This window comes from Dermacentor albipictus, unplaced genomic scaffold (assembly GCF_038994185.2).
Source record: "Dermacentor albipictus isolate Rhodes 1998 colony unplaced genomic scaffold, USDA_Dalb.pri_finalv2 scaffold_27, whole genome shotgun sequence".
Taxonomy (NCBI): Eukaryota; Metazoa; Arthropoda; class Arachnida; order Ixodida; family Ixodidae; genus Dermacentor; species Dermacentor albipictus.
In genome coordinates this window covers 3,326,936-3,337,106 of record NW_027225581.1, presented here as the reverse complement: position 1 = coordinate 3,337,106, position 10,171 = coordinate 3,326,936, and the positions used below count along the sequence as shown (strand labels likewise).

Sequence of the window (10,171 nt, the reverse complement as noted above, 5' to 3'; positions counted from 1 at the left end):
ACGCGTAATAATAAATTATTGGTAATAGTCAAACTCTAAAAGCAGAAGACCTGTTATTAGTTGTTACTGCTCTGTCGGAAAAATCTGTGTTTTGCTTGCTCTTCTTTTGTTTTCTTTTATTGTGTTCATGTTCTGGAATTGGGGAGTTGCGGCGTTGCGCTCGGTCTATGTTGTCGCTGTTTTAAGGCCCAAACTGCGCAGGCAAGCTTGGGGCGTTGAGCTAGGTCTATGTTGTCGCTGTTTTAACGCCCAAACTGCGCAGGCAAGCTTGGGGCGTGTTGCTCGGTCTATGTTGTCGCTGTTTTAAGGCCTAAACTGCGCAGGCAAGCTTGCAAGGCTAAGAGGACTTCAAAGGAACATAGCAAATGTAAGTGACGCGGAACAGTGAACTTGTGCTGCTTTTTGCATTAAACCCGTTTCGCGCCACTGCCAGTGAGCAGGGCTGCTGTATTTACTCGCACATTGATCAATGCGTCGAAAGTGATACCTGTAACTTTGCGCGTCAAGTGTTTATTGTTTCTGCTGGCAGAGGGCTGCCTCCCGCTCCTGTTTTCCGTCCACTGTGCCCGTAACCCGAGTCGCTTGGGCAGCCGTACTGCGCCGCGGGCGCGTACGGTTTTACGGAGCGCGCTGCGTCGTTGCTCTGAGCGCTTCCCGATGACGGGAAATAGACAGACAAAGAACATTACTAATGATCCTGAGGAACCTCGTTGAGCAAGGGCGCCGTCTGTATTCCCGGCCTGGCTGCAGACAACGACGAGGCGGCCATACCGGAGGCAGTTGCGAGCCCTTATTAAAGGGACTGACAATGGTTTTCATTGTGGCCATCTTTAGTGCAATGAAAAGCTAACCGGTCAGAATGTCTCATCATGAAATGGTGACGCAGAAAACGCCGTGGAACATTTTAATAGCGGAGCTCTTTAAGCCAGGCGTAATGTGTCTGCTGAATCCAAAAATGTGGACCGATCCTGGCGGTAGTGCAGAAAGGGTCGAAGCACAATGGCACATACCCCAGTGAACTAGCGAAGCTGAGCCTGGCTAAGTCTAGCTAAGTATGGTTGGGACTACTTAAGCACAGTCAGTCATCGACAGCCAATCAATAGCTAATCCGAAAAATTTAGGAAAATCCTGGGGATGACTTGGTAGTGCTTAGCCTAGCCCAAATACGTGGCCAATTCCTTGCGATAGCCAAGGAATAGCTAATCGATAGTAGATCAATAATCAGTAAATTTCAGGAAATGCTGAGGATGACTTCGTAGTGCTTAGCCTAGCCCAAATACGGGGCCAATACCTTGCGATAGCCAATCAATAGCCGACAAATAATACATTCCAGGAATTGCTGGGGATGACTTTGCAATGATTAGCCTAGCCCAAACGTAGCCATATCTTGCGATAGCTGATGAATAGGTAATAGATAATCTGTGAAGAAGAAGACGCGCCTCGCGGCACAGCCGCATCGCCAACGCACGGCTCGTCTCGGCTCGCGCTGTTGATTGCTGGCGTCCGTTTGGACAGTGCTTCGGGCTGCTTCGCCGTTCCCGGTTGCTGTGCCGTTACATTAGGAGCCGCCAATAAACCTTTTCTCAATTGGTGGAGGTGCTGGGTACTCAAACCCCGTCGCTTGAAACCCTGGAGCTGAGATCACGAACGCTACCACCCGCCATGACCGACAGCTCCTCCCAAACGGCACCGACGCCACAGTCCGTCACCTGCACCGGCGTTCCACGACAACGGGACCCCAAGGTCTTCAGCGGTGCAGACGACGAAGACGTAGAAGACTGGTTTGCGTCGTATGAACGGGTGAGCGCACACAACAAGTGGGATGATCCCGCAAAGTTAACTCACGTCATCTTTTATCTGGCTGGTGTTGCCCAACTGTGGTTTCAGAACCACGAAAGTGACGTGCCCACATGGTCAGTCTTCAAGACAACCTTTACGGAAGTGTTCGGCCGACCCGCTGTTCGCAAGCTCCGTGCCGAACAGCGCTTGCGCGCCCGAGCACAGCAGACGGCGGAAACGTTCACAAGCTACATAGAAGACGTCGTGGACCTTTGTAAACGAGTCAACGCCGCAATGCCCGAAGCTGAGCGAATTCGCCATATACTGAAAGGCATCGATGACGGCGCATTCCAGATGCTCCTAGCCAGGAATCCGCGCACTGTGTCTGAAGTTGTCAGCCTGTGCCAAAGTTACGATGAGTTAAGGAAGCAACGCGCTTCGACTCGGCGTCCTTTGGGAAGCGACGACTTGTTGGCGAGCCTTGACAACATGTACGACCCATCCTCATTCTTTCAGCGGGTCAAGGACTTTGTGCGTGAGGAAGTTGCCCGCCAACTTTCTTTAGTCCCTTTCACTCAGGAGGCCACCTCCCGTCTTCCAAACACGCTCCGCACCCTCATTGCCGAAGAGGTCGCCCAAGTTGTCCCTTCCGCACCACATAAGCCGCCTGCAGCCGTGAATCTCAACTCTACGCGGGCAGTGCAGCCTGTCGCCACGCCTCTCACCTATGCGCAGCCAGTCCTGCCTGTGGCCGCGCCTCTTACGTACGCCCAGGCAGTACGCAGGCCTCCACCGGCGTCTTTCACGACCCAGTCCCAACCGCTGCCACCGGAAGCCCATGCTACACCTTGGACCGCACCGCGAGCTAATCCTTGGCGGACCCCTGACAATCGACCCATCTGTTATTCCTGCTGCACTCCCGGACACGTCGCCCGATATTGCCGCCGTCGTCCTCAAGCGTTCGGCGACGCCTCGCGGCCCTTCCAGTACGGCAGCCCGCCATTTCGCCAATACGCCGCTCCTTCCCCCCAACCGTATGCTCGTGCTGACATCCCAGAATTTCCTTCGCGTCGCTCGCCATCCCCTCGCCGACGCTCGCTCTCCCCAATGCGTCGGCGACCCGCACCACCTGACCAGGAAAACTGAACGTCGCAGTTCAAGAGGCAAGAACTGCGCCCCATTCGAACTGTCAAAGTCCTCGCGCCTCTCCTGCTAACGTGGTCGAAATTTGTGTAGAAGGTGTTCCTGCATTCGCTCTTGTGGATACCGGCGCAGCCGTTTCTGTGATAGCCGCCAAACTGTGCCGTTCGCTGCGCAAGGTGACCACGCCGCTTTCTGGACTGTCGCTTCGTATGTCAAGCGCGCAGCCCGTCACTCCGCACGCAGCCTGTACTGTACGGGTGCTTATTCACGGCATTGTTTACATCGTCGAGTGTATTGTTCTTCCCACCTGCTCACATGACGTCATCCTCGGATGGGACTTCTCATCCAGTCATAAAGCCGTGATCGACTGCGCACGCGCCGAAGTTGAATTTTCCCCTTGTGACGCACCCTTGGACGAAGATTGCGACCGCCCTTCTAAACTTACCGTGCGCGAGGACACAGATATTCCACCTGGCTCCTTCGCCCTCGTCCCCGTCTTTTGCGATGCCATCGCTGATGCAACGGTCCTCTTCACGCCGTCCGACGTCTTCATGAGCCGTAAATCTCTCCCACTACCCTTCGCGACGCTTGACATGGCTGGCGGCTGCAGCAATATTTACTTTTACAATCCCCTCTGTGCGCCTATTACGTTGCTCGTTGGTGAATGCCTTGGCTTCGTGGAACTCCTCGACTCTTCGTCTTTGGTTGACGTCCCTGGAGACTCTTTTGACGTCGACCCCGGCCAAGCATTTTCGATGTCCGCGCTTGAGGAAACGTCCAGGGTTGCGTTCTCGCATGCCATCGCCGATACCCTCACACCTGCCGAACGCGCCGACCTTCTTGATCTCCTGCACAAATTCAGAAGTTCATTCGACGTTTCACAACCTCACCTGGGCCGCACGTCGGAAGTGCAGCACTACATTGACACCGGTTCACATCAGCCGTTACGTCAACGACCATATCGCGTCTCTGCCGAAGAGCGTCGTGTCATTACCACCCAAGTCGAAGATATGCTGCGCCGTGATGTTATCCAACCTTCGCACAGTCCCTGGGCATCTCCTGTCGTTCTCGTTCGCAAGAAGGACGGGTCTATACGCTTTTGCGTCGACTACCGTCGGTTAAATAAGGTAACGCGCAAAGACGTCTATCCTTTGCCGCGCATCGATGACGCCCTCGACAGTCTTCAGGGCGCAGAATTTTTCTCGTCCCTTGACTTGCGTTCAGGGTACTGGCAGGTCCCCATGGCTGCGGCCGATCGCCAGAAAACCGCGTTCATTACGCCTGACGGTTTATATGAATTTAAGGTGATGCCTTTCGGGCTTTGTAACGCCCCTGCCACCTTTGAACGACTCATGGACAACACGCTGCGTGGCCTCAAGTGGTCTATATGTCTGTGTTACCTCGACGATGTCGTGGTTTTCTCGCCTGATTTTCCTACTCACCTGCTCCGCCTTAGACAGGTTTTGACCTGTCTAACGAACGCTGGCCTTCAACTCAACCTCAAGAAGTGCCGCTTCGCCGCGCGAGAGCTCACCATTTTAGGCCACGTTGTGTCCAAGCACGGCGTTCTACCCGATCCTGCAAAACTTCGAGCAGTCGCTGAGTTTCCGAAGCCTCAGACCATCAAAGAACTTCGAAGCTTCGTGGGCCTATGCTCATATTTCCGGCGCTTTGTTCAAAATTTCGCATCGATCATGGAGCCATTGACTCAGCTTCTACGCGGTGACGCCGCCCTCTCCTGCTGGTCCCCTGCATGTGACTCTGCCTTTGCTACGCTGCGTCGTCTTCTCATCTCCCCACCTATTCTTCGCCATTTCGACCCGTCAGCTGCAACTGAAGTACATACAGATGCCAGCGGGGTCGGTCTCGGCGCCGTACTCGCCCAACGAAAGGCGGGCTACCCCGAATATGTAGTCGCCTATGCGAGTCGCACACTGACGAAGCCTGAGGCCAATTACAGCGTGACCGAAAAAGAGTGCTTGGCTTTAGTATGGGCACTTGGCAAGTTCCGATCATATCTGTACGGGCGCCCATTCGACTTGGTCACAGATCACCATGCGCTCTGTTGGCTCGCCAACTTGAAAGATCCCACTGGCCGCCTAGCCCGTTGGGCACTACGCATCCAGGAGTACGATATTCGCGTCGTCTACCGCAGTGGCCGCACACACTCCGACGCAGATGCCTTGTCTCGTTCACCTTTACCTCCAGACTCGGCCTGCGCAACAACTTGCGCACATTCCGTGTCATCTCTCGACATGGACTCCTTTGCAACCGCACAACGTCGTGACCCGTGGGTCGCTTCTCTTTTCGACTATCTTTCTGGATCGTCGACCATCCCTGTATCCCGAACCCTCCGACGCCAAGCAGTTCATTTTGCCATTCGTGACCAGCTGCTGCACCGACGCAATCACACTCCTGAAGGTCGTCGGTGGCTTCTGGTGGTTCCCCGCAGCTTAAGGTCTCAAATATGTGCCGCTTTCCACAACGATCCGCAGTGTGGCCATGCCGGAGTCTTCAAGACGTACGAACGAATTCGCCACCGCTACTACTGGCGCGGCATGTACAATTTTGTACACAAGTTTGTTCGGTGCTGTCTTGACTGTCAACGCCGCAAATCGCCGCCTTTACGCCCATCTGGTGCCTTGCAGCCGCTCCCGTGCCCTGCCACACCCTTCGATCGCGTCGGCATCGACCTATACGGCCCGCTTCCTATGACACCAGACGGCAATCGGTGGATCGTCGTTGCTATTGATCATTTGACACGCTACGCCGAAACTGCTGCTTTACCAAGTGCTACAGCGCGGGATGTAGCCTCTTTCGTCCTACATCGCTTCGTGCTTCGACACGGCGCACCTCGGGAACTCCTCAGCGATCGAGGTCGCGCCTTCCTCTCCGAAGTCGTCGAAAGTTTGCTTTCAGAATGCCATATTATTCACCGGACAAGCACGGCATACCATCCACAGACTAACGGGCTCACAGAGCGATTTAACCGCACACTTGGTGATATGCTCTCTATGTACGTGGCATCTGATCATGGTAACTGGGACCGCATCCTTCCATTCATCACGTTCGCGTACAACACCGCGATCCAGGCCACTACGGGATTTTCACCTTTCTTCCTCCTGTATGGCCGCGAGCCCACGCATACCATCGACACGCTCCTTCCATACCGTCCTGACGCCTCCGAGTGTCTACCTGTTTCCGACGTCGCCCGACAAGCCGAAGAATGCCGCCAGCTAGCGCGCTCCTTTACGGCAGAGCAACAGCAGCGCCAGAAAGAAAACCGCCTCGACACGCATCCAAGCACGACCTACGCTCCAGGCGTTCTTGTGTGGTTGTCGGTCCCTTTCCAAACGCCGGGGCTTTCCTCGAAACTCGTCCCAAAATTCGAAGGGCCTTACCGAGTCTTGGAGCAAACATCCCCGGTGAATTTTCTCATTGAGCCCCTGTCACCACCTGAAGACTTGCGCCGGCGAGGACGTGACATTGTCCACGTCTCGCGTCTCAAGCCCTACCACGACCCTCTGCCTCCCGATTCTTAAGGCGCCAGGATGGCTCTTTTTATCCGGGGGGAGATTGTGAAGAAGAAGACGCGCCTCGCGGCACAGCCGCATCGCCAACGCACGGCTCGTCTCGGCTCGCGCTGTTGATTGCTGGCGTCCGTTTGGACAGTGCTTCGGGCTGCTTCGCCGTTCCCGGTTGCTGTGCCGTTACATTAGGAGCCGCCAATAAACCTTTTCTCAAATCGATCAATAAACTCCGGAAAATGCTGGGATTGACTTGGTAGTGCTTAGCCTAGCCCAAAGGCCAGCTAGGTGTTCATCAGCTCCGCTGTCTATTTAGCATTGCGCCTCCAGTACAAGATACACCTGGTTTTTATCAAAAATTTTCGATCTGCAAAGTAGTTGTCCTTCACTGGAAGCATGGTGAAAGCAGTAGTAGGCGAGTGCGACAGCGATTGTATGCCGGCATTACTGGGAGGCACACGACAGGTGCGATGGTAGCTTCAGTTATGTTCTCGCCTTTCGGTTTATATGTTTGTAGCCCGTTTTGCGCCTCGCATCGGTAGTGTGGTAGAACACAGGAGTTTCGACAGTGTGACTTGAAAATAAAGTCAGCTCGGCCTGTGTCTGAGCAAATACGAGTAAAAGCATTTTGCTAGACAATATAACAGCGAAAATAGGTGTAAATTCCCCATCATTCTACTAATTTCACAACTATATGCCTGTGCTAGATGTGAGCTTCAATGTTAGCTTGATAACATGTTTGATAACATGATAACATAATACGTGTTGTGACACCATTTGGAGATTTGTGTGACACCAGTGAACATTGTTGGCAGTTAGTACATGCAAGTGAGGAAGGTCGGCCATCATTGCAACCAATGAAAACATAGGGGAATGCTTTGTTCTTTATCTTGACCTTTCTATATGGGGAATTCCTGGTGGAATAATTTTTCGCCGGAAGCATAACCTATTGAAATGTATCAAAGGTAACCACATGCCGTTGGTAGGACCCGCACCCATGAACTGCATATCTTTATTGAGCTAATGTTGGAGGAAGTGTTCACTTTCGTTCTTTCATGCTATGCAGCTTTTACAAAAATAAAGCTGCACTTGGCAGTCAGGCGCACCTCCCTCCTCAGCACTATTGTTGCTGATCGTTATCACGATTATGTTTTCTATTACACTAACAATAATTTATAACTGAAAATAATGAACTTCTGTGAAGATTTCTGATTCATTCCACAAAATTGACCTGAGTTTACATTTGCACGTCATATTGATAGTCTGTAGAAGCCATAAAGGAGTATTTTTAAAATCGTACATTTGTGTCTTTTCAGATGCCAGCACTCCGGTTCTTTCGCTGCCCACGCTGTGCCTCTCACCAATTCTCATTAATGTCACTGTTTAGGCACCTTCGCACTACCCATGGCCATGAAACAAATCGGGTGTGCGGCTTGAGTGGCTGCATGCAAATATTTCCTCAGTTTTTTTCGTACAAGAAGCACGTATACCGAAAACATGCTGCATTCGTGGAAGGAATGTGCCCCCGTGACATTTTGCGCCTAGGGATGGCACGAAGAAGTACGAATGCAGCACCTGATGTACCTTCAGAAGATGCAGAGTGTCTAGATGTGCAGGCCGAACAGCATGACTCTGTCAGCAGTTCAAGTGACTATGCTTATCAACTGGCAGCACTTCTTCTCAAATGGAAGGAAGGAAGGCGGCTACCTGAAGCCACTGTACACGAATTAGCCAATTATGTTTTTGACTTCGTGGAAGCCATCGCACACCATCAACAGATGCAACCTCAAGACGAGCCAGCCATCAACATAGAAGAGATTTGCAAGCAGCAACTTGACCAGCTACGGACAAAATCTGGCCGGACAACTTACTGGAAAGCACATTTTCCACTTGTTGAATCCCGTATGGTTGTGTTGCATGGAGGTGACACCATGGAATACGTTCCTGTCTCTGAAGTGCTCACGTGCATTCTTGAATATTCACAACTTTCAAATGAGTGCAGCAGTTACCCCTTTGCAGATGGTTACATGTATTCGGTATTTGATGGAGGTGCATTTCAAAACCATGAGTACTTTGCAGGTGATACCAGTAAACTTTGCCTGCAGTTGTACAGTGATGAGTTGGAAGTGTGCAATCCACTAGGCAGCAAGAGAGGAAAACATAGAATGACTGGTGTCTAATTCTCAGTGCTAAATTTTGATGCGAAGTTGCGGTCAGCACTGTCAGGTATTCATCTCTTACTCCTTGTCAAAGGTAAGCATATTGCCACCTATGGATTTTGTAAAATTCTTGAGTCATTCATCACATATGTCTGGATACAAGCAAATCATGGCATAACCGTGAATGGAAACCTGGTAAAGGGATCTGTTTTCATTTTCACTAGTGACAATTTCTCTAGCCATAGAATTGGAGGCTTCAAATGCACATTCAGCCAAGGAAGAATTTGTAGGCACTGCATGGCTCTGCGGAACGAAACTGAGTACAAGCATTTAGAAGGCGATTTTGTGCTTCGCTCGCCGGAAGGGCACAAACAACACTTGGGTATGTTGAGTGCAAAGCTGCCAACTCTGTCATTGTATGGGGTTAAGGAGCCGTGCGCTCTTTTGTGCCCCGGCTTTGATCCGACGCTACACCGTCCATCAGATTTAATGCATGACCTGCTTGAAGGAGTCATACCATTTGCACTGCGGCATATAATGCCTTCATTAATTGAACAACGATCCTTTTCACTTGGTGATTTGAACAAAAGCACGTCAGAATGGATTTATGATCCTCATGATATTGGCAGCAAGCAAGAGCCCATTTCTAAGCCATATCTTCTAGTAAAAGCTGTTTTAAGAGGTCGGCAAATAAAGTATTTTGCCTATTTCGGAACCTAACCTTCTTTGTTGGAGATAGCGTCCCTTCAGACAATGCAGTTTGGCAGCTTTACCTACTTCTCCGAGAAATTGTTGACATTGTAATCAGTCATAAAATTCCAGCTGTACATATTGCCTACTTGCAAAGAAAGATTCATTTCTTTTGTCTTGACTTCAAAGCATTGTTTCCATTAGTATCACTGCCATGTAAAATGCATTACCTCATACACTACCCTTCGCACTTAGAGAAATTGGGAACATTCAGGCTGCTATGGGCAATGCGTTTTGAGGCAAAGCACCACTATTTTAAAGATATTGCTCGAAAAATACGCAACTGGAAGAATCTTTCTCACAGTCTTGGCATGAGGCACCAGTGTTTGCAGAGTTTTTTATTCACTGCAGGCGATGACAAAACAACTCCCCGCAATACAGACGTGAGGTGCATGCTATACGAGCACCTACCTTGTTGTATTAGAGATTTCATAACTGTGATTGATCTTGTGTCCACAAATGCAATGGTTGTCAAATCTGTGACTGTTGATGGCAGGACATACAGTGCAGGATGCTGCCTTTTCAAAAGTGTTCCAGAAGATGGTCTGCCAGAATTTTTGCTTGTGTGTCAACTATTTTATGTAAACAAGTTGCTATTGGTCCTGGCTAAATTGCTCGAGACTGTCTCTTTTGATGAGCACTTTAATGTGTATGTTGTTAGTGCCACAGAAGTAAACAGTGTTCTAACTTCATTTTCGGAGTTTGAAATAGAGCCGTTCTACATGCATGAACACAAGGGTCGAAGTGTTGTAAGCACACGCCATTCGTTGTTCTAAACAAGTAACAGGCATTTCTTGTGAAAACCTATAACAG

At 50.7% G+C, this 10,171-nt stretch overlaps 1 pseudogene; it reads left to right on the top strand.

Annotated features, from left to right (window-relative positions):
- The first annotated feature begins 349 nt into the window (after positions 1-349).
- LOC139052593 (uncharacterized) lies at positions 350-9,328 on the top strand (annotated as a pseudogene).
- The last annotated feature ends 843 nt before the right edge of the window (positions 9,329-10,171 follow it).